This window comes from Microtus pennsylvanicus, chromosome 12 (genome assembly GCF_037038515.1).
Source record: "Microtus pennsylvanicus isolate mMicPen1 chromosome 12, mMicPen1.hap1, whole genome shotgun sequence".
NCBI lineage: Eukaryota > Metazoa > Chordata > Mammalia > Rodentia > Cricetidae > Microtus > Microtus pennsylvanicus.
Window position 1 is genome coordinate 17,013,071 of NC_134590.1, and position 22,324 is coordinate 17,035,394.

Below are 22,324 nucleotides of genomic sequence, written 5' to 3' on the forward strand. Positions count from 1 at the left end.
TGACAATCCGGGTAGTCTACACACAGGAGATGTCCTGTTCAGGCTATGCATACACTATTGCTAGCAGTCTTAACTGGGCTCATTCTTATAGATTTCTGCAAGTTTCCCTCACATCAGGTTTCTACCTGATCATGAAATGACCCCAGCCTTTCCAGTCTTCTCTTTCAGTACTTTCCCCCTCCCTCCATCCCCAACCTGTCCCTCAAGTTTCCATCCCCACCTACCACCGGTCCATGCAGGAGATCTCTCCTGTTTTCCCTTTCCAGTGAGATCCATATTTTTAAAGTTTACTTTTAAAATGTATTTTGAATGTTAGTTCTTAATTAGGTATTTTCTTAGCTTGACAGGAAAGTACATTTTACATAACTATGTTTACTAAGTGACGCCTATGTGACAATCACCGTGCTGGCTAGACATTTTATCATTTGCAATCTTTAGAATAATTTTATAATGTTGGCAGGCATGGAATTTTCTCTTCCAACTTCATGTTGATGAAATTGGCTCAAAACCCTCAAGCAAAGTAAACAGTTGGTAGATTTTTAAGAAGCCACATTATCTTACCTACTCCTGGCTTTAGAATATAACCTGAAGATACAGTATCATAATAAAGTTTTTAATGTATACATTTTAAACTACTAAAAACTGAAAAGAGATAAATGTATAATTTGTATAAATTTAAAATTTGTATAAATTTAAAATACTTCAAGCAATGTGTACTGTGCTGATAATTTTGTTTTTTACCTATATCTTAATTTTTATTGTGTAGAAGAGAAGAAACAGAGTTTCAAATTTTTTTTGCTAGATATTCTATAAGAGAAAGAATATGTGAACTGTTACCTTGTTTCCCAAGTGGACGACCAGAGGAATAGGTAGATGATGATCTGCAGCGAATCATTCTCACACTATTTAAACCTCATCCCATCATGATATGCTAATTCTGTGGTTTCAAATACCTAAAAAGACATTCAAATTCTAAGAAAGCACTATGATCAGAAATTGTCCTTCTGACTTGTGTTTCACAGATTCCAAGGAGTCCTTAAACAGTTTGATTGAGACCATGATAACAGGGAGGAAAGCTTGTGATGTACAATGATTCATCCTAATTGAGTGCAACATCTCCTTTTCGATGAACTAATTTTCTGATTCTAGTGTTGAGAAAGCAATCCTTCATTTATTATCATATTGTGAGCAGTAGATATTTGTGGTCTCATTTCCATCTTGAAGCTTATTTTTAATTTTATTTCACATATATGTGTGTAGGCCCAAGTACATGTATGTGTACTGTGCACAGGCAGGAGCTCTCAGAGTCCAGAAGAAGCAGTTGGATTCAATGGAGCTACAGTTACAGGTAATGGTGGCTCCTGTGAACCAGACGAAGATCCTATGTAGAAACAATCAGAACTCTAAACTGCACAGCCAACTCCCAGCCCCACAGTCTCATTCCTTGGTACTGTTTGACACAGTCATACACTTTCTTGAGAACATCACAAAATTCCATGTAATGGGGACTCCTCATCTTTTTTCTGACTATGAAGTCCCTACCTTGGCATACTCTCAGGGAATGAATGATAAATAGCCATGTATCACTTAAGATCAGTTGACATTCTCAAACAGCACTAAAATAGCCTCAAAATCTCATATGATAATAATTCCTTGTTTTACTTTAGTCTGTTTCTTCATATTCTTAGCTACATGATTGTACAAAATTATGTCTAGTGTAGGTTGATACATGCGTATTTGATTGAACAAATGTTTAGGATGTCAAATATATTCTAGGAGTTCTGCACACTTTGAATGGAGTTACAAACACAAATTCCAGGATTTATGAGGTGGATACGATAACTGGGAGATGTAAAGTCATATTTCATACAGTCTATCTCTATTTGGTTTGGTCATGACATGTTCTAAGCAGAAAACTGACTCAGAAGAAGAGATAGGAAGTTTTTGTAGAGATGGAATTCCTTGAGGTAATATGCCCAGAAAGGCCTTCCTGAGCATAATAACAACTGAAAGATGCAGGAGAGTGAAACAGGTAGACAGCTGACAAAAGATTCTAGTCCAGGCCCTGAAATAAGACCATACCTTGATCTTTTAAAACAGCTCACAGAATAGTTGTGATAGAAGTGAGTAAAAGTCCTGAACCTGAACTCAAAAGAACAAACAGGATCAAAAAAATACAATAGTATTAGAACATTCCTAGGACTTCCCAAGCCTTTCACTATGAAATGAAACTTCCGTAACTGAGAACATATCAGAGAATAAAAATACCTCAATTAAATAACTAAAAAAAAGGTCAGAACACATGAGACATGGTTTTGAGATATAACCTACTAAGAACAGTAAAAAGATCAGGAAGAAACCAAGCTAAGTACAGTGGTTCTCTCTGTTTATTATGTGGAAAGTGTTTATGAATGCCAAGAGAAAGAGAAAAGGCCTCAAGACAAAGGTTGATTGTCTAAGGTAGACATTCGTGGTACAGGAAAAGACCAGCATCACAAATTGACATTGAATGCTGCACGGGGAAAAATGTTGATTCCACACGAGCCCTTGAGAAGTACTTCTGAATGTTGATGCAGTACTGTGGGATCTTTCCAAGGCTTCATGGCAAGGATGGAATGTCCATGGAGTTTGGGAAAGAACAGGTGGGATAATGCCCAGAGCCCATGGAAGACTTGGACTAGACTATGGTGCCACCACCCAGGGTAACAAGTACGTATAATGCACAGGACATTGTTAGGTTTCTTAGAAAAGTATTGCTTCATTAATAGAACAAATTTCACTCAAAAACAAAATAATTCCTTGTTCTGTATTGCTTAACAAGGCTGGAAGCAAGACTGTACAGGAAGAATTGTTTCAAAGACCTTCATTTATGATTCAGAACTGGACTCAAAGTATATTTGAAGTGAAAAACACATGACATCCCATAAATGATAAATTTACATTGTCTTTCATCCATTATAAAATCAACCTATGGGGTAAAATTAGAAAAAAAAGGCTTATAATGAGGAAAGTTGATATAAGCAGACCCAGAATAGACAAATCATGGAATCAGTGATCCAGCAGATTAAATGCTGGTCTTTACAGTTGCACCTGGATGTCTAGATGCTTCACGTCCCCATGAGAGTCATTACACATCACTGGAATTATTCTGACAGCTAAACCACAAATAAAATTATAAGAAGTCTTCTGAGAACTTGGGATAGCTCAGAGGTATAGTATAAAACAGTGTACCTTATAAGGCTGGTTCAAAATCAGCAAAAGCAAACTGAACGTGCCCTCTCTCTCTCTCTCTCTCTCTCTCTCTCTCTCTCTCTCTCTATATATATATATATATATATATATATATATATATACATATATATATATATATCCTTCAATTTCTCATAACATCTAAAAATTGCTACTCCATTAGAAAAAAATACGTTTATTTATTTAGGAAAAATATTATTTCCCTGTTCAAATATAAGACACTTAAGGTCATATAATAAACAAGCCAATATGTCAAGCAGATTTGGAGAACTTTATGAAAAAATTTAGACAAGACTACATTGGAATGAAATGACTTCATATACCTGCCATAAATTTTTTTCATTACCCTCAAAACTGGGAAAATAAGTGATAAAAGGTTGTCTCTTTTTTTGTGGAATAATCATTCTGTACACTGTGAATATGTATTGCTCTCATTGGTTAATAACAGCATGAAAGACTAGTAGTCAGACAGGAATAGAAATATGGGTCAATTTAAGAGTAATGAGCCTGAGCTATCAACTAAGCATTTAAAATTAATATAAACCTCTGTATGATAATTTGGAAGCAACTCCTGGAATGGAGGCTCTGCCTTCTTTCTTTTTATGTGGCAAGCATGAAACATAGGAATAAATACCATAACCAGAAAAAAAACTTGAAATTTATTGCTTTATTTTTTAAATGAATTTTAGTAAAGTAGAATCATTAGTATCAGGTCAAAAATTATGAAGTTAAAGAAGTCTAACTCAACATGAATTGGAAAGCCAATTCATGAGGCAGAGAATACACCAACAGAGATCTTCATCCCAAATAATTGCGTTGACTATTCAGTTGAAACACAATGCCAATTATTAGTGAACACAGAAGATGAGAAGCCTGGGTTGAACCAAACCTGAACGGGAGAAGAAGATAACCGGTTGTAACAAGAGACAGGTTCTATAATGATAATTATAATACAGTATAATAAGAACACTCAATACAGAAATAATGTTATTGACTATAAACTAGCACTAAATGAACATCTTACATGGAGCAGAAAATAAAATATTAAATAAGTAGAGTACATTTATATTATCCAATCCCTACAATTTAAAATTCTTTTATACCCATCAAAAACTTACTTTATTCTTATAGAGCCCAGTCATTAACTTCATTTTCTTTGTTTCCAAATAACATTTCAATGTATCCTACAGTTTCATAACAACTTACTATAAAGTCTGGGGCTGGGGAGATGGCTCAGAGGTTAAGGTCATTGCCTGATCTTCCAAAGGTCCTGAGTTCAATTCCCAGCAACCACATGGTAGCTCACAACCATCTGTAATGGGGCCTGGTGCCCTCTTCTGGCCTGCAGGCATACTCACAGACAGAATATTGTATACATAATAAATAAATAAATATTAAAAGCTATATAAAATCTGATGATTAAATGTTCATAAAGAGAATAAGAATATGAACATTTTATTCATTAGATCAGAAAATTCTCTAGTCATGTAGATAAATAAACTCTACAGCAGTGATAGAAAGTGTTGATTTTTTAAAAACTGTGCTCTAGCCTGGTTACTGCCTTAGCTCTCTTTTCTCTAACACTGCTAAAATTGACACATTTTAGTATTTGAGAATTTCATGCATAAATACAATAAATTTAGGCCAAACCTACTCCCTTTCCATTCCTTCAATGTCTCTCCCACGCCACCTAAAAGTTTCTACTAACAACTTCATGTGCTGAACTCATGTAGAGCTGCCTGTATATGCATGCATGTTGGAACATCTCTTGGAATGTGGGTAGTTTCAGAGGAGCCCCGTCACCAGAGAAACTGATTTAAATAGCTGCAACTAATAGCCGGTACCTTTTCACCTAGAAGTGGTACTTGAAGTCTGATAACTAATTCACTACACCCAACTTACCTGTTTAGTCATGTTCCATGGTTAGTAAGCACCTGGGTATGGATAACCATTTACGTATGGACCTGGATTTTGTTGGTACAGTGGGTAATTTGGATAATATGGTTGAACAAACCTCTGCATAAAAACCCAAAACAATAAAAAATAAGAATAAAGCAAAAGAAAATGTATGGTCATCACAGAAATTTATAAATGTTATTAAAATATTATGAGCAAATGTAACATATATATATATGTAACACACACACACACACACACACACACACACACACACACACACACACACACACATATATATATATATATGAGAGAGAGAGAGAGAAAGAGATATTCGAGAGAGAAAGAGATATTCCAGTCATAAAAAATAAAACTCTGTCATATGTGGTAGTATGGAACTTGAATGCGTTATTTTACAAAAAGTAGTATGGAATACAGAAAAACATTACATCTTCCAACTTTTAAATAGCAACTAAAAAGTTGATTTAAAGTAAGTAAAAAAAGTAGCTATTAGAGATCAGGGGTCATATGGTAGCGAGAGGGATGGAGAGACGATGGTTTATGGACACTAGAGTAAAATTGAGGAGGTTGAAAAATTTGCTCTATTCTGTTGCATCTTAAGATGAAACTAAGGAAAACAAAAGAAAATGCAAATTTTCAAAATACCACTAATATACTTTTAAAAACTGTGTGCTATTTGTAAATCATGCTATTTTTTCCTTCCTCTATTCCTCTTTGATGACTCCATAGAGACAATATTATCCACACACGACAGGACTGATACACATACAAATTCACAGAAGCTGATAGCACACAAAAGACCTGCATCAGTTCAAACCAGAGAAAATCCCAGCATGGAGCAGGGAAGAAGACCCAGTATTCCACCTCTAACCAAGGAGCTATTTACAATCTATATATTCTTGGAAAAGGAAAATTAGTTTTCTACAGTGAAGTGTTACTGCATATATCAAACAAATTTTTAATGTTACCCAAAGAAAATACACGTTTGAGGTAAGAAATATGCATAATATATTGGCCTTCTCCTTCCACGTTGTAAGCAAGCAGTGAAAAATCCTATCAAACCTCACTAACACGTGCAATTTAAATCCTGCCTTGCTGTTGACCCTTTTATCTACAAGGCTGACTTGGATGGAAAAGTTAACATTGACTATTATGGGAGAAACAAACTTCTGATTGTATCCGAGGCCCCCTCCAGCATGGGGAAATCATGTCCTGTACTTGAAACCTAGTCAAGAGAATACAACAGGGGATTAAGTGGAGATCATAGACCCTAGAGGATAACAATTGCTGCTGTTGTGCTTAATGGACATGATGTTGAGTTGTCTTTTTAATATTCAACTTTATACTCAGAGACTAATGCTGTTTTCTGCCTTCCTTAGAGAAGCAAAATTGGGCCATGATTAATGCAGAGGATCACAACTCTTCAAAGTGCCAATGACATGGAACTGTGGAAAGCTCAACCCTAAATGGCTTATCTACATCAGTGTAGATAACGCCTTTAGTGTTCTGGGAACATCCCTGAAGAGTGAGCAGAAAGAACACAGGGGCCAGAGCATTATGAGGAGTAAGGCAAGACAATGCCTTCTGGATGGGACATAGCTATTGAATTCATGAACTTCACTGTGTTTACCTGCAGAAAACCTTCACAGGATAGAATATGTCATCATATTTTCTTGCCGGGTTTGAGGGTTGCAGTAAGCAAGCTCTTCAGCGAGAAACCCTGGCAGTTACTTGGTATTGTGAGAGAGTATAGCATTTTCTTCAGTGGTGTTGCCTCTGATAAGCTGCTCATGTTCTAGTAATAACCCTCACTCATGCTCATGAAAGCAAGGACAATTAAACTCATCGTGTCAGAAAAGGGGAAGAACCACCAACAACAAAATAGGTGTATGAGTGGGAAAGAGGATTTTGGTAGAAGATAGGAGAGAAAGAGAGTATAGAATGGGGTTAAGAACACTCATGACTCAGAATATACATGTGTGAAATGTTAAAGAATAAAATCACAATAAAAAACAATATAAAATATTGAAAAGACATATTAGTAAGATGTAAAATCTAAAAGGAATTTTTTCATTTAATATTATCAAGTTAACATAATTAATTTGATTAGTCACAAACAATGATGAATTAATTGGTTTATTTCTAAGAATATTTGGCCTTTTGTAATCCAGCATATGTTTTTATCTAAATAATTCCTCAGAACATTTTTCATGGCATTAAAAATTATAGAACGCAACATACATGTTAGTCATGTATGGCAATCATGTCACTTATGAGTGGTATTGGTCATTCCTGTAAAATAAATACTCAGTAAAACATGTACTGTATAATATAATTACCTCACGGAATTTTTTCTTCCAACGTTTCTGCATAAAGTAGAAAAGGATTCAAAGTTAGTGCTTGTTTGATGATGTTAACTATGAAATTGCCCAGTGAATGTGGGTATCTTACCTCTCCAGAATGATCAGCACTCTGGGTGAAAAAACAAACAAACAAACAAACAAACAAACAAACAGAATGTAAGAATTTCTTTATGCTCATCTTTTACTTAAAGATGGATGTAAAATTGCACTAATTCCTAAAATTACAGTTAACAAGTAAAATAAACAAAAATATCTGGAAAGAGATTATGCTACATTATCATTTTGTTTAATAACATTTTGGAAAGAGTGTAAAACAAACTTTTAAAAACTATATTACTTCCAGTTCTTTTTTTAAATGTGTGAAACAAAATTAAATTTCATCACCATGGCTGGAAATATAAAAATCAAGGTTAAACCTTTGCACATTTTAAAGATATATTGTAAGTTTCTCAAAATATGTTGATATTTAAAAATGTTTATTGGATTAATCTATGATTGTGCATACATATTGTAAAAATTAAGATTTTTTTCTATAACAATGCAGCAAAATGTTTTAAACTGGGTTTTATTAGTAATTGCTATAGGATAGGGTCATTTCAGGTTTCCTATCCTCAGCTGCCCAAGGAACTAACTGGGGACATCGCCTTGGGCTCCTGGGAGCCACTCTAGGTTCAAGTCTCTCGCCAACCCTAAGGTGGATCCCTTAACTAAGATTTGTGCTTCCCTGCTCCCCTATCCAACCTTCCATTATTCCAATCACCCTGTTTCCCCAAGTCCTTCTTACTTTTCTCTCCCCATCTCCCCTTACCCCCATCCCACCCCACCCCCAAGATCCCAATTTTCTCCCCGGCAATTTTGTCTACTTCCCATAGCCAGGAGGGTAACTATATGTAATTGATGACCTAGAATATTTATAGATTGTTTCATGCATAAATTTCGGTAATTAAATATATAAAGGAAGAAAAATGGTACTGTCTTCCAGAAGCTTGTAGGTTTTGTTACAGTAAGTGATAGAAACCATCATTAGTTCTGGGGACATTAGTTTTTTACAGTTAGGATTGTAATATGATGCCTGGGAATAGTAATATATGCTCTACACCTTTGTATATGTAAGTTAATTCAAGGAAAACCGACAGGTGAAATGTTAAAATGAAACAGACATATCCATACAAATCAAAATAAAATCCAGGTCGCTTGGAATAGGATAAAACCTAGAAACAGTTTCTGAGAACATGTCCTACCTACTTGGCTTGTGTACTTACGATCATAGAAAGCATGACGGCCATGATAAAGGCAAAGAAAAGAAACCTCATGTTTGGCTGAGTCCTTTGAAAAACAAAGGCAAAAAGTCAGTAACACATTCATCATTCATCCCCAAATTTACACTCACGGTGTTTGCATCACAGTGTACTCTAAAACCCCGCAAAACATACTGGAGATTAAAAGACAAGTGAAACACATTGCCCCACTCAGGCAATGTAGGCATTAGTTAGGGATACTGATGTGAATGAAGGGATGTTATGGAAACAAAACCCTAATGCATGAAGGTGCATGAATGAGCATCTTACAGAGACTAAGTGAATGGGAGCATAAGTAAAGAAGAGAGGAAATTCTGAGTGGTTTACTCACAATGACTAAAGTGATTATCATGAAACGTCAGGATAAAAAACAGAGCAGGAGATACATCACTAATACCCAAATAATTCAGTACATGAAGAGGACAAACTTTGAAAAATTTAAAACCCAAGTTTTTTGAAATTTTATAATCTTGAGGTGGAGATGAGAAAAGCTCAAGTTACCAAAGAGCTAATAAGTAGAAGACTTCTAAAAGTGTTCATTTTAAGGATTGCTATGTGTTTACATTATTATTAAAGGTGATCATACTTTTCATTGATTTTCATAAAATCACAACTGATTATTTCTCGCCACACTCAACCTCCACAAATTTTGATAAGAATATTATCTTTTCCTTAGAATTTTGAGTTAATACATAAGCTCTATAAAATCAGTATTTAGAAGATTTTAAAAAGGGAAATTTTGGGTCCTGCCACTGAATATGGATAAGTAACACAGCCTCATAGTTTCCATCCTTTATGCACTGATAGCCAGGGTTGCTTAAGGAGCTGATACTTGAATTCTCCTTTAGATTTCAACATTTTTGTCCTTTTTAAACATTTATACTAGTTTAAACCATTATAAACATAAATAAATATGTATAGATCATTTGAATTACTTTAATTATCATTCTCATAAACTGAGAATTATCATTCAATTCAAACAATTTTATCACACAAATAATTCCCTTGACACCTTATAAAAGATCGTACATAACATTTTACCTTTATCCAAGGTGAGCCTGAAGTATCGGATCAGTGGAGCTGAAGCCTTCCCCAGAGTGCTGAGGTATTTAAACTCACTGAAATAGCACCTTTGTTTTTCTAAATGATGCCAGTATGAGATCATGTCTAGGGGACTAAAAAGGATGCCCAGTTCTGTCTTGGAAAACACCAAGAATTAATTTAAGAATGATATTTTAGCAAGAGAAGCGTATAAAGGTCAAGTTACTAGAAAACACATAGAAAGGGCACATAAGCAATTAATTCCTCTGCTGGGAATTAACGACTAGTATTATGAATATTCATCAAGTACTAAATAGCAATAATTTAGAAATTTTAATAATAAGAAAAATAATTTATTAAGAAAAACGTAAAAGAAATTAGCATATTAAAGCTGTGTGCCTGCAGAAAAGCACCTAAAACTTTCTCTATAGAGTAAACACGTGCCCTGTTCAAGTGCTAACCCTTCTGCTAACTCACACACGCGAAAAAGGTCCAGGTGAAATAAATACTTCAGCCATTGAGTTCAGAAATTATTAAGATGACTGAAATACAAAAGTTTTCCTATACCAACTGTTGTATTTCAAGTATGTCATCTTCAAAGCAGTATAACTCTCTGGTCATGTTATAATCTTACCAAAGTCTTATTGGTTCCCTGCAAAAATAGTACAGGGTATCATAGAATTAAAGTCATTACTTTTATAATAGTGCATGTAAACCAAATTTAATGGTTCTTTTAATGTGTAAGTCTGTGCAGTGTGTGTGTGTGTGTGCATAGTGTGTGTGTCTGCACGTGCATGTGTTTATGGGTGTTGCCATGTATATGATCACATTTGTATATGTAGGTGCGTGGAAATGAGAGGTTAACTTTGGATAACTCTCTTAATTGCATTCCACTTTTTATGCTCTCTGACTTGAACCAAGATCTTGATAATTCAGCTAATGCAGCTCATCAGGTTGCCCTAGGCATCCCTGGCCCCTACTTCTATGCCCTGGATACAGGAAGCCTGCCATGCCTGTCTGCATCTAGCATGGCTGCTGGAGTACAAAGTCTGCTTCCCTTGTTTGCACATTTTTTTTATACACTGAGACATCTCCATGACCCCAGTTATTACAAAGTACTTTCTAGATGCTATCATAAAATTCTTATTTTAACTTTGTACAATGGCTTCAGAACATCTTCCAGTATAAGTAAAATGCCTTCATTTAAAAAAAAATTAGTAATAGATAATACTTTATCTAAGATGGTTCTTAATATGAAATAACTCTAGATATTCTAGGAAGTTTGTATGGTAAATCTCATGTAGTAGTGGTTGTGTTGGCGTTCTTAGTTTAATAATTAAATTAATTTATTTTAGTCTTTAAGGAAATCAGGTTCTTAAGGGTAGTGCTTTTTGACAAAATTATAGTAGACAAAAAATTTTAACCTAATCCTTACAAATTCAAAAAGTAAACAGTACATCAGTTTCCAATTTCATAACTGAATGTTATGTGATTATTTCAAATTTAGGTTAAAATTTATGGTTCCTACATTTGTTTCTGAGTGCGGCATATGAATCCATCATACTCAGAACAACTTTGTACCCTGTGGCGAGTGAAAACTTTAGCCTTTTTTCTTAATGTGATATGGAGAACTTGGGAGTGTAAAAGGAATCTCCATTTTAATAACATTTCCACGTAACTCTCTGAATGAAAGCTAGCACAAACATTTCAATATTTAACATGGATGTCATAAATAAACACAAATCTAATTTGATGTTAAGTGTTGCAAGGAAATGAGTACGAAGCAGATCTTCTCTGATTTGTTCTCTAGAAAATCTTGTTTATTTTCTGGCTGGTGACTGATTGCATTTTATTAATGTGTTAAAGCAATGGTTCAGAGATGGCTCATTTTGGAAAGCCCTTGCCTTGAAAGTATGAAGATTTGTGTTTCCCCAAAACAACATATAAATAAATGTTGGATGTTTCTGTGTACACTTTCCTGTCCAGCTCTGAAACGGCAAGGGCAGGAAAATTACCAGTGACTTCCAGTGAGCCTGCTTAGTCTAATAGAGGAGCCCTAGGAAAGTGGGAGACCCTGTCTCATCACAGCACCTGTACCTCAACTAGTGGATCCTGAGGAAGGGGGGGGGGATCAGAATAGAGAAACAGGAAGTTGGCAGTGAGACTGTTTTTCCTAGAAATATCACTGCAGCTACATGCTTAGAATTGAATTCAAGATGCAAAATGTGAACAAGAAGGGAAGAGTAGCCATGCTAGGGTGGAAGTGGGAAAGCTAAGCAGGCTTCAACTCTATATATGTAAAAAAGAACTGCCTGCAAAGAAAGGCTGAGAGGGGAAGAAATAGTCTTTCCCAGGGATGAGCCTCCCAGTTATCTAAAGTCAGGTGGTCAGCCCTGAATCATAAACATAAAAGTGAAATTACATGGAATTATCAGGCTTTATTAATGTATTTAGGAGTGTATATATATTCACACACATATATGTATATAATACAATAGAAAAGGCATGAAAAGAATTTGAGATAGCACAAAGGTTGGTACATAAACAAGGTTAAGGAAAAGAGAAGAAGAGGAAAATTATATACTTATATTTAAAAAGAAATCATTGTTTTTATATATTACTTATATATTATATAATCATCATATACAACATATACTTGTCATATATATATGTTATATATATAAAACCATGAAAACAAAACAAACTGCCAGTATCTGACGGACAACACAACATCTGATGATTTAGTCTGAACTTTTATACACACACACACACACACGTGCAAATTCATAAAAAATAGCTTTTTAATTCAATAACATTTGATTTTATCATTCTTATGATTTTTAATATAATTTGAAGCTAAAACAAACTGTATATAATAAATCAAATCCATAGAATATTGTCAATGTACAAAAGACTGATAGTGTTTCATACCTATAAAAATAAAACTAATGATAAAATCTAAGAATTACTTAGGTCATTTTGAAACTGTCAATGATGTTTCTCTCCTTTTTTATATTGTTTTATCCTTAATTTTTGTAATTTCAATTATATTTTATAATAATTTAGCCACTCTAATTTGGTATGGTTGTAACAGATATATGATATGTACAACATAGTGAACAATGGCAAATTAATGATCCAAAGGAATTGTCAAGAGAAAGTTCATACATACAGTTATGCACTTTGGTTATACTTGAATCACTTTGTATTTATTCAGGAAGAACAAAATGTTATTACTCTAACACCATTTTCTCTTTCAAAAGCGAAGATCAGGGATTATTCATGACACAGGAAACGGAAATAGTGGGTTCTAAATAGTGCTGACCTTCTTTTGTTAGCTATCATTTCATAATTCATAATAAAAGGTCATTTGGGTACATTGATGACATTGAACATATTTTGGTGTTTATAATTAATAAAGCCTATATGCATCATTTTCTTGTCACTACACAGCATACTCCTTGAAAATGCCAGATCATCTTTTATTAGATATATCAATAAAAGGGCACAGGAATAACACAGGTGTGACATTAAAGTGGTAGCTTCAGATTACAGCACAGGAATTGATATTATCAGTGATATTTAAACAAGTTGTACTTCTTCCTTTTCCTCATCTCTTTTCATTTATCCTGAGAACTGATGCATGTTACAGGAAGTATTGAATACTTGGGATGCTTACTAACCTCAAATATATTATTTTCTTGTTAGAAATCATGAAGTAGAAAATTCTGACAAATATACAGTATTATATCTGTGTGATAAATATTATATGGTCTCTCTGGTACTAAGGACCTTGATGATAAACTCTGTTCTTGATTTTAGTGTCTTATCATACAATTAATGAAATAGGCCTGTTACAACAATCAGTTTAAAGGTATCACAAAGTCAATTGCACATGTTTTCATTTTGGAGTAACATGTTTATACTTTTGATTGTATTTGGGCCTTTATGAATCTTTGACTATAGATAAAACCCTTTAAATATAAGAGGCTATGAGAAAAGCCTTCACGGAATCATGAGTGAAGTATTTCGAGACAGAGCTCATACATAACCTTGATGTAATACGATGGAGAAGAAGCTAAGGAACAGAGGAATAATGTAAATGTTTTGGAAGCAACAGAAATGAAGTTTCAAGAAGGAAAGCTGATGTCTGTTAAGCAATATTACATTGACTTTGGGTAATCCTTAATGGGAGGAATTTAAAATTTTAATACAGTATGTATAAGAATGACCTTACATTATATTTCAGGGAACATGTATGCAAACCTAAATGGTTAGTATTATTTTGATGCCACATAGGCTTCTTTCAAAGTAATGATCATGGAAACAATTCTCCATTGAGTAATAGAAGACATGAATGAGAGGGTTAATGTTTACAGATGGCATGTGCTATGTATCAAGTCTCAAAGCTGGGAGAAAGTTAGAAATTAGATTAGATGTAGATTCCTTTACAGAATGTTGAGATTGGGAAGTTTAACGCTGCTGTAATAAATGAGTTGAGTGTATTCATTCGTTTCTTCTGGGATTGACTGTTGGGTAGCTGAATTAAACATTCCATATATTTAAGCATTATGAAGGTAGCTAATTAGCATTTAATAGAAAAATATAGAAGAAAAATAACAGGAAAAATGTAGTCAGTAATGCTTAGCTCTACTTTTAAAAACATAAACATCCCAAGGGTAGTGGATCATACCTTTAATTGCAGCATATGGAGGTCAGAGGCAGGTGAGCTCTGTGAGACTGTAGCCAGGTGGTCTATATAGTGAATTCCAGAATAGCTGGAACTATGTAACAAAACCCTGTCTTGAAAAAAAATTGTTCTTGCAGTTTTAAATTTTGGTTGAGGAAATAAAATAAGTATGTATTTCTAGGGTTACTTAAATCCTGAGGTTCATTGGGTTAATTTCATATGTTTTATATATGTACACAGTGATAGAAATAAAGCCTTGAATTCAAAAAGAGTGATTTTTTTTCGTAGAATACAATTAAGTGTGTGGAGATCTAAGCTCATAACTCTTTCTGTAATGTGAAAGAGTGTTTTCTTAACCTTTGTCTTCTTTCCATATTATACATAATAGACGCTTTTCAAAATAGAAGGTTTAAATTATTTTCCTGGTATGAATTCCTGGCACAATCCAACAACATTATTAGACACTGAAGGAAGTGGTCAGTTCCTTTTGGCAGATAGATGTGAATAGTTTCTCTCTGTCCTGCCTAAGTGAAAGGATTCCAAGCACGATGGGGACCAAATACATTGTGAAAAGAAGGAAGGGGATACTTAAAGTACATGGATTCGTTATTTTATTGTCATCACAGGACTAAATAGATAATGAGAGCTAAATGAAAAAAGAAATTCTGTTGACTCACAGTTTGAGAGCATGGTCTGTCATGTCAGGGAAGGCATGATGGCAGGTTCTTTCATGCTTAGGAATAGAATGTTGTCGTTACAAAGCAGAGCAGAGCAAATATCTCATAAACAAATCTTGCACTCAGATACTTATTCTCATCCAAGCCAGCACCCAGACATATGGAACAGTCCCACCTACATTCAGGGTAAGTCTTCTGCACACAATTATACTTTCTAGAATGCTCTCAGAAACACACTCAAGATGTGCATCGTTACTGACCTTGTTCGACTGGGCGGAGCCAAAAGGCAAAGCAGTTTTAGTCCTAGTTATACCACTGGTGAGTTTTTAAAGAAATGCTTTTGGACAGAAAAGGATTTCAGATATACAATAGGACAGATTCAGACATAAAAGACCTCTAAACTAGAAACAGCATGTTTAAAAAATGTACATAGGCTTGGGAGAAAAAAGAAAAAGAGTAAAGAGACAGTAAATGTAATATAAAAGATTACAGACAGTCATAGATTAAAAGAGTAAAGATAATAAAATAAATATTAAACTTGTAGAAAAAGGATTAGAATAAGAAAAATAAGCCACATAAAGAGTCTGGATTACCTATATTATTGTGTTTTCTTTGAATTTTTGGCTTTGAAGGAACTAAGTACAGAGAGACATTTCATTGTATGAGTTGCTAAGCTAAACCAACCTTTATATTTTAAAGGTGTCATGACTTCAGAATTTGGGTCTAAAGATAAGTGATTTTGGAAATGAGCTTCTTCTTTTGTTTTCACAGAGGATGAGATCCTGTTGAATCCTTCCAGACTAATGTGGTTTGATGGACCAAGACCCAGTAAAATGTCACCATGAACACCCCCAAAATACTTTGCCTAACAAAAAGCAGGAAGAAGTTAGGAGAGAACTAACCCCATATTCCCAAATATTGTTTATAAATGTTTGTTTACATTTAAAGGGGAATATGCTATAGAGATTTTCATTGGTATGGATCTCAGTTTAGTGATACAAATTTAAGGTCAATTTTGTTATATGTATATTTCTGCTCTTGATTAAGGTATTGTGTTTGTGCAAGTCATTAAAAGTGTAATGTATAATTAAGAAATATAGATTAATAGATAATCTACAATAGTCAAGTATGTAGTCATGCTAGGTTTTCAAGATATATATATATAGTCAGTTAAATAGGTAATCTTCAAACTCTTCAGAGACCTACAGAATATGGAATTTAAAATGTTTTAAGAACTTCTACTTTTCATGACAATGAGATTCTTCTGCTCCTGACAGCACCAATTACTTTAAGAGGAATAAGGTCATAGAAGAGGCTCCTTATAGAGTTTGTTAGCCATTTGGGCAAGAAACTTATTTGCCTGAATTGCTTGACTGGACTTGCAGGACCCACAGAAAAATGACTGCTGAAACTATCTAAAAAAGGTGAGAAGGTTCTTCGGGATTCTTGCTTCATAAAAGAGTCTGCCAAAACATTCTGCAGGACACAGAAGAAAGTGACTAATAAACTTCAAAATAGGTGGAACTGTCTTTGAAATTTCCTGCTAGATGGAAAAGTCTGCCAGATACTATGGGCTAGTAAGCTGAAGATGGATACCTGCTACATTACAGAAGAACTGGGTGACTGTCCAGGCAGCAAGACGTCTCTGTCAATTCTAGAGTTTTGGAAGTTGCTTGCAAGGCACTTCCTTTTAACTTAGGTAATATTATATCCTTCTGGAGCCTTTGATGGATTTGAAGAATAGATAGTTATAATTTTCCTTAGTTATGATATAAGATTAAGTACATATAAATATTGTAACTGTAGTTCTTGCTTCATACCTGTTTTGTTATATATAATTTAACTATGTTAATTTTAAAGCCTTCCTTTTATTTGAACAGAAAAGGAGAAATGGTGTGGAAAGCCCTTCTGTCTATGTGTTGCTTTTATTGGTTATTGAATAAATCTGTTTCAGGTATGGTTTAGCAGAATATAGCCAGACCAGAAGAGATATACATATATAGAAAGAGTAGGCAGAGTCAGGGAAATGCCATGTAGCCACCAGAGAAAAGATGTGAGCTGCCAGCTGGGACTGGCAGGTAGGTCACGAGCCTCATAGTAAAATATAAAATAATGGAAATGGGTTAATTTTAGATGTAAGAGCTAGCTAGCAATACACTTAAGCTATTGGCCAAACAATATTGCAAATAATACAGTTTCTGAGTGATTATTTCTGGTCAAAGTGCCCGGAATGAATGAGCAGCTTCTGCCTACACACTTTACTCCATGACAATTAACTAAAAAAGAAATAGAAAAAGCATATATTCAATGGAGTGTTTGAAGCAGAGGATCACATTTACAGGGAATGTGGTAGAACTATTTTAAATCAGGGAGATGAATGAAGAAGTCCTGATAAAGAGAAGTAGACCATAGATCCTTCTTGCTACAAGTCACAACATTATATAGTAATTGCTCAGCCATCTTATCAAGAGCGACTTGCAAGGCCCGGGGGAGGTTAAATCATAATTCAAGGAAATTTTGGTGTTCTTGCTTTGTTAAATATTTGGGGATTAATTCTCACAATTCAGAACTGTTTCCCATGCTTTTGGGGCTCACTGATCACATTCCCCCAGCTATGTGTGAAAAGCAGTTTCCCACAGCCAGGCCTTCATTCCTCTCTCCAAGAGAAACACAGAGATCTGCCTTCTTTTGCTATTATCTTTATTTTTATTTTCCCATTCAAAAATTTACACTTCCTTCCCTTCTCCCATTCCCCTCCAGCTCCCCCACTCACCCTCCTCCCTCCTTGCTTGAGAGAGGGCAGGGAACCCTGCCTTGTGGGAAGTCCAAGCACACACACCCCCATCCAGGCCTAGGAAACTGTGCATCCAAATAGACTAGGGTCCCCAAAAGCCAGTACATGCAGTAAAAACAAGTCCAGGTGCCATTATCAAAACTTCTCAGTCAGCCCCCATTGTCAGCAGCAACCAGAAAGTCCGGTTTGATCACATGCTCGTTCAGGCCCAGTCCAGCTGTATTTGATGAGCTCCCATTAGAACAGGCACACCGTCTCAGCGCGTGGACCAACTGCTCGCGGTCCTTGGCAGGCATTTGGTCAGTGTTTGGTGTTCAGACAAAACTATTTCATTTCAAATATTCACAGATATCCAAGGACAGAGAATTACTACTTGCTCAAGCCACAGATTCATATCTGCTTAGAGAGATAGAGTAAGCATATCCTGACTTTACCTTACATATAGGTAAGGAATATAATGACCCAAAACTAACCTTCATTAAAAGATTGTAAACTCCTTACACTCACCTTTACCTGCGTTTACTGATGATTTTAGTTCAGGAAACTGACTGCTTGTGTTTTACTCCCAGGGACAGCGGAAGAGATAATTAACTTCTACCCAGCCACAGACCCCCTACACCTATGATCAGAATGGCTGATAGTAGCATTTCCCCGGAACCTATAATTTAGAGGCCCGGGTCTCCTCTTTGTTTCTACTGCCTAGAGCAATAAGCATAAACTCCAGACTTAGGCCTGTAAAAACTCCAGTGTCCACTGAATGTGCTAATGAAAGCAGGAGCCATTAGCTCCCCGCGACTGTTTAAGTAGGTTGTCTAGTTAGTTACAGACCATCCTTCATGCATACTGACAAAAAAGAAGTGTGCTGATTCAAAAAAATAATTCATACCCAATTCATAATTTTACTGAAAATAAACCATTTAACTCTTTCTAACCACCTAAAAATGTAGTGTAGCACACTAATTTTCACTTCTAAAAGTCCCTGATGACTTAGTTCCTTTCTTAAATAACCTTCTCCATTAAGAAGTTTACCAGATGTTCACTAGCCACTCCCACCTTTAGGTGACAACCACAGATCTCCCTCTTTCTCTCTCCCCCTCTCCCCCTCCCCCCTCTCTCCTCCCTCTGTTCCCCTCCCTCCCTCTCTCTCTCTCTCTCTCTCTCTCTCTCTCTCTCTGTCTGTGTATGTGCTTCTCTCTCTCTCTCTCTCTCTCTCTCTCTCTCTCTCTCTCTCTCTCTCTCTGTGTGTGTGTGTGTGTGTGTGTGTGTGATGGATGCATGGAGAGAAGACACTCATGGATATCTGAGTAAGGTTTAGTTGGTAAAATAATTATTATTTTAAAATCATTCTTTTTTCTTCCTCTACTCTTTCCAGATGGCTCCATGAAAAGAACATTATCCACACACAACAGGACTGAGACACATATAAATTCACAGAGACTGACAACACATACAAGACACACACCAGGTAAAACTAGTTGAAATCTCAGCATGGAAAAGAGGGTGTAGACACAACGTGCTGTCTGAAACCAAGAAGCTACTTACAATTGACATTCTGGGAAAGGGAAAATTGTTTTTTTGGCTATTTTATTTTTTTGATGGGGTGTCACTAGGTATATCTAGCACTAAGAACAAAATTTGAATGTAACCCAAAGAAAGCATACATGTTTGAGATGAGTGATCCATCTGCATTGATCATCTCTTTCAACTTTGTACTCAAGTATTTGAAAATCATCCTCACACATTTACCGTAAAGGCTGCTCAGCTGTTGACCCAACCAGCCACAATGCTGATAAGATGACAGATAAACGGACAGGTCCAAGAGTAAAGAGATTGTTACAGAGGAGATAAATGTCTTTCTGATGATCTTCGAGGCCTACAGTACCAAAAATAACTCATGCCCTATTCTATAAATCTAATTAAAAGCCCGTGAGTGGGAGTGAAGGTGTGGATCATGGGCCTTAGAGAATAACCATGCTGTTGTTTTGCTGTATGGACTATATCCACACATTAGTGCTGTCATTAGCCTTCATCAGTGAAGCTTACTTTTGCTATGGATAATGCAGAGGTCCATGTCTCATCAAGGTGTCGATTACAAGTAGCTGTGGATCTCTCAGCCCTAAATGAGTCGTCTGTATCTCCCCTGTCAAGACTGAAGGAGCATCCCTAAGGAGTAATCAGAAAGGATGTAAGTTTTATGTAAGTTTCATGGAGAGTACAGCAAAACAGGGTCCTCTGGACATAACATAGCTACTGCACCCATGAACACACTGTTTTCCTGCATAAAACTTTCTCGGGATTGGCCCTGTCATCATCGTGATGTGAGGAGCTAGCAGTTTGTATGTTAGACTTAAACAAGTGGACTTCATAAACTCTCAGTTTCATCCGTTTTGGTATTGTTAACTGTTTTTACTTTAAAATAACAATTATAACTGGCTGCCAGGGGCCAGGACTGAATATTCTAAACCGTTCACAGACTTGTTAATTCAAGGAACATGAACATGTGAAAATGTTAACGTATAACCGACATTGCCATATAAATGGAAATAAAGGCTAGGTCACTTGCATTCGGATAAAACCTTGGGATAGCCTCTGAGGAGACACTCTTCACACTTGTCTTGTGTACTTACAGTCGTGGGAACCACAGGAACAAACACTATGGATCAATGAAGAGGAGATTTTTCACAATGAAAGAAATTTATGGTAGATCATGTGGCAAATAGAAAAGGACACATAAGTGTTTGTTCCTCTGCTGAAAATGCAACACTGCTACCTCTCCTTCCATGTGTTTATTAACTGTTAATTAATACTGATGGGGCATTCTACTGAAGAGAAAAACTGTTCTGAGGGAACCACAAAAATCAATTAATTAAATACAAAAACTGTTTCTGCAGATTAGCATCTTCATTGTTCCACAAAATGACATTCAACATTAAAAATGCAGTGCCAAAATTTAATTGAAACTGTTAAAATTTTACCTGTTTTATAATAAGTAGTGATAGAGGACAGAAAAAATCTGTCACTATTTACTTCAAATGAATTCTTACAGGTTGCAATTCAATACAATTTACTCTAATTCCATTTATTTTAGAATACTGTAAGACTTCAGGTAGATGCAAATATTTGCCACATTCACCACGCTTTTATATACTGGATGAAAGGTAGAGATACGTACAGTTCTGTAAGTACTAATTCCTCTGACTTTTAAGATGAGCCTTGTCTAGATATCCTGAATGCGTCCAGTGCCTACTTTCCTTCTTTGTTTCTTCCTTTGCTTTCTTCCCTCATTTCTTTCACTAATTCTCTTAAACATAGTAATAGACATAGTAATATATCTGTGACAATCATGCTAGAGAAAAAAAAGCAAAAATAATGCTTGGTCAATAGGGAGTTCATGGTCGATTGTTTGCCATGAATCTGTGTGACGACAGGTCATAGGCCCAAGGGAAGAACTTACTACTATTATTCGATTAGTTGGACATGACATTATACAGACACTTAATGATTTATTATATCCATAGATTAATGCATCTCTCAGCTCTAATCAGAGAACCTACTATTGAAGTAGAAAGAAATTAGCACAGAGACCCATAACTTACCACAGTGCAGTGGATAAGAGACTGCGGAATTCTCAGCCCTATGTGTAGGACATCTGTATATTAAACATCCTTTCCCCAAGGTCAAGGGATCAATGTGCAATAGGACACCTACCAATATTCTCATAACCTGCTCCTACCAGAGGATTGCCTCTTATGTGAGCACTTGGCCACCAAGAAGGAAGAGTCCTTGGGCCCCACTTTGTCTGGTTTTATTTCTTTATTATATATACATGCACACATCATTACATACACATAAGCAGCTGTATTTATATTATAGTATTCTTTGTGTCTATGTTTTGTGGTTTGACCACTTGGTATTAGGTTATCTAATTCTTTGATTGATAGGTTTTGTATTTTAATTACCCCAGGTGTTAATAGTTTGTATAGTCAGAGATCCAGATGGTTAAGAATTTCTCCCAGTTTTGTGGTGGCACATGCTTTTAACCCCAGCATTAGGGAGGCAGAGACAGGTGGATCTCTGTGAGTTTGGGTTGATCTGCAGAGCAAGTTCCAGGATGGGCTCCAAAGCTACAGAGATACACTGTCTTGAAGAACCAAACCAAAAGAAAAGAAAAGAAAAAAAAATCCCAGAATTTCTCACGTTCTATTCTCTGTTAGTCTTACTGATATTTTTCTAGTTATATACAACATATAAATTTAGTATATTCACATTTGTTGACGTTTAGAACTGTTTCCCGT

The 22,324-nt window shown here is 35.5% G+C and overlaps 1 long non-coding RNA gene across 1 annotated transcript; it reads right to left on the bottom strand.

Annotated features, from left to right (window-relative positions):
* Positions 1–3,901: 3,901 nt before the first annotated feature.
* LOC142832735 (uncharacterized) lies at positions 3,902–9,921 on the bottom strand. Its single transcript, XR_012907262.1, has 6 exons — positions 9,869–9,921; positions 8,792–8,855; positions 7,618–7,638; positions 7,506–7,532; positions 5,152–5,265; positions 3,902–4,138 (listed from the first exon to the last, which is right to left on the bottom strand). It is a non-coding gene; the product is annotated as an uncharacterized LOC142832735 (long non-coding RNA).
* Positions 9,922–22,324: the final 12,403 nt, after the last annotated feature.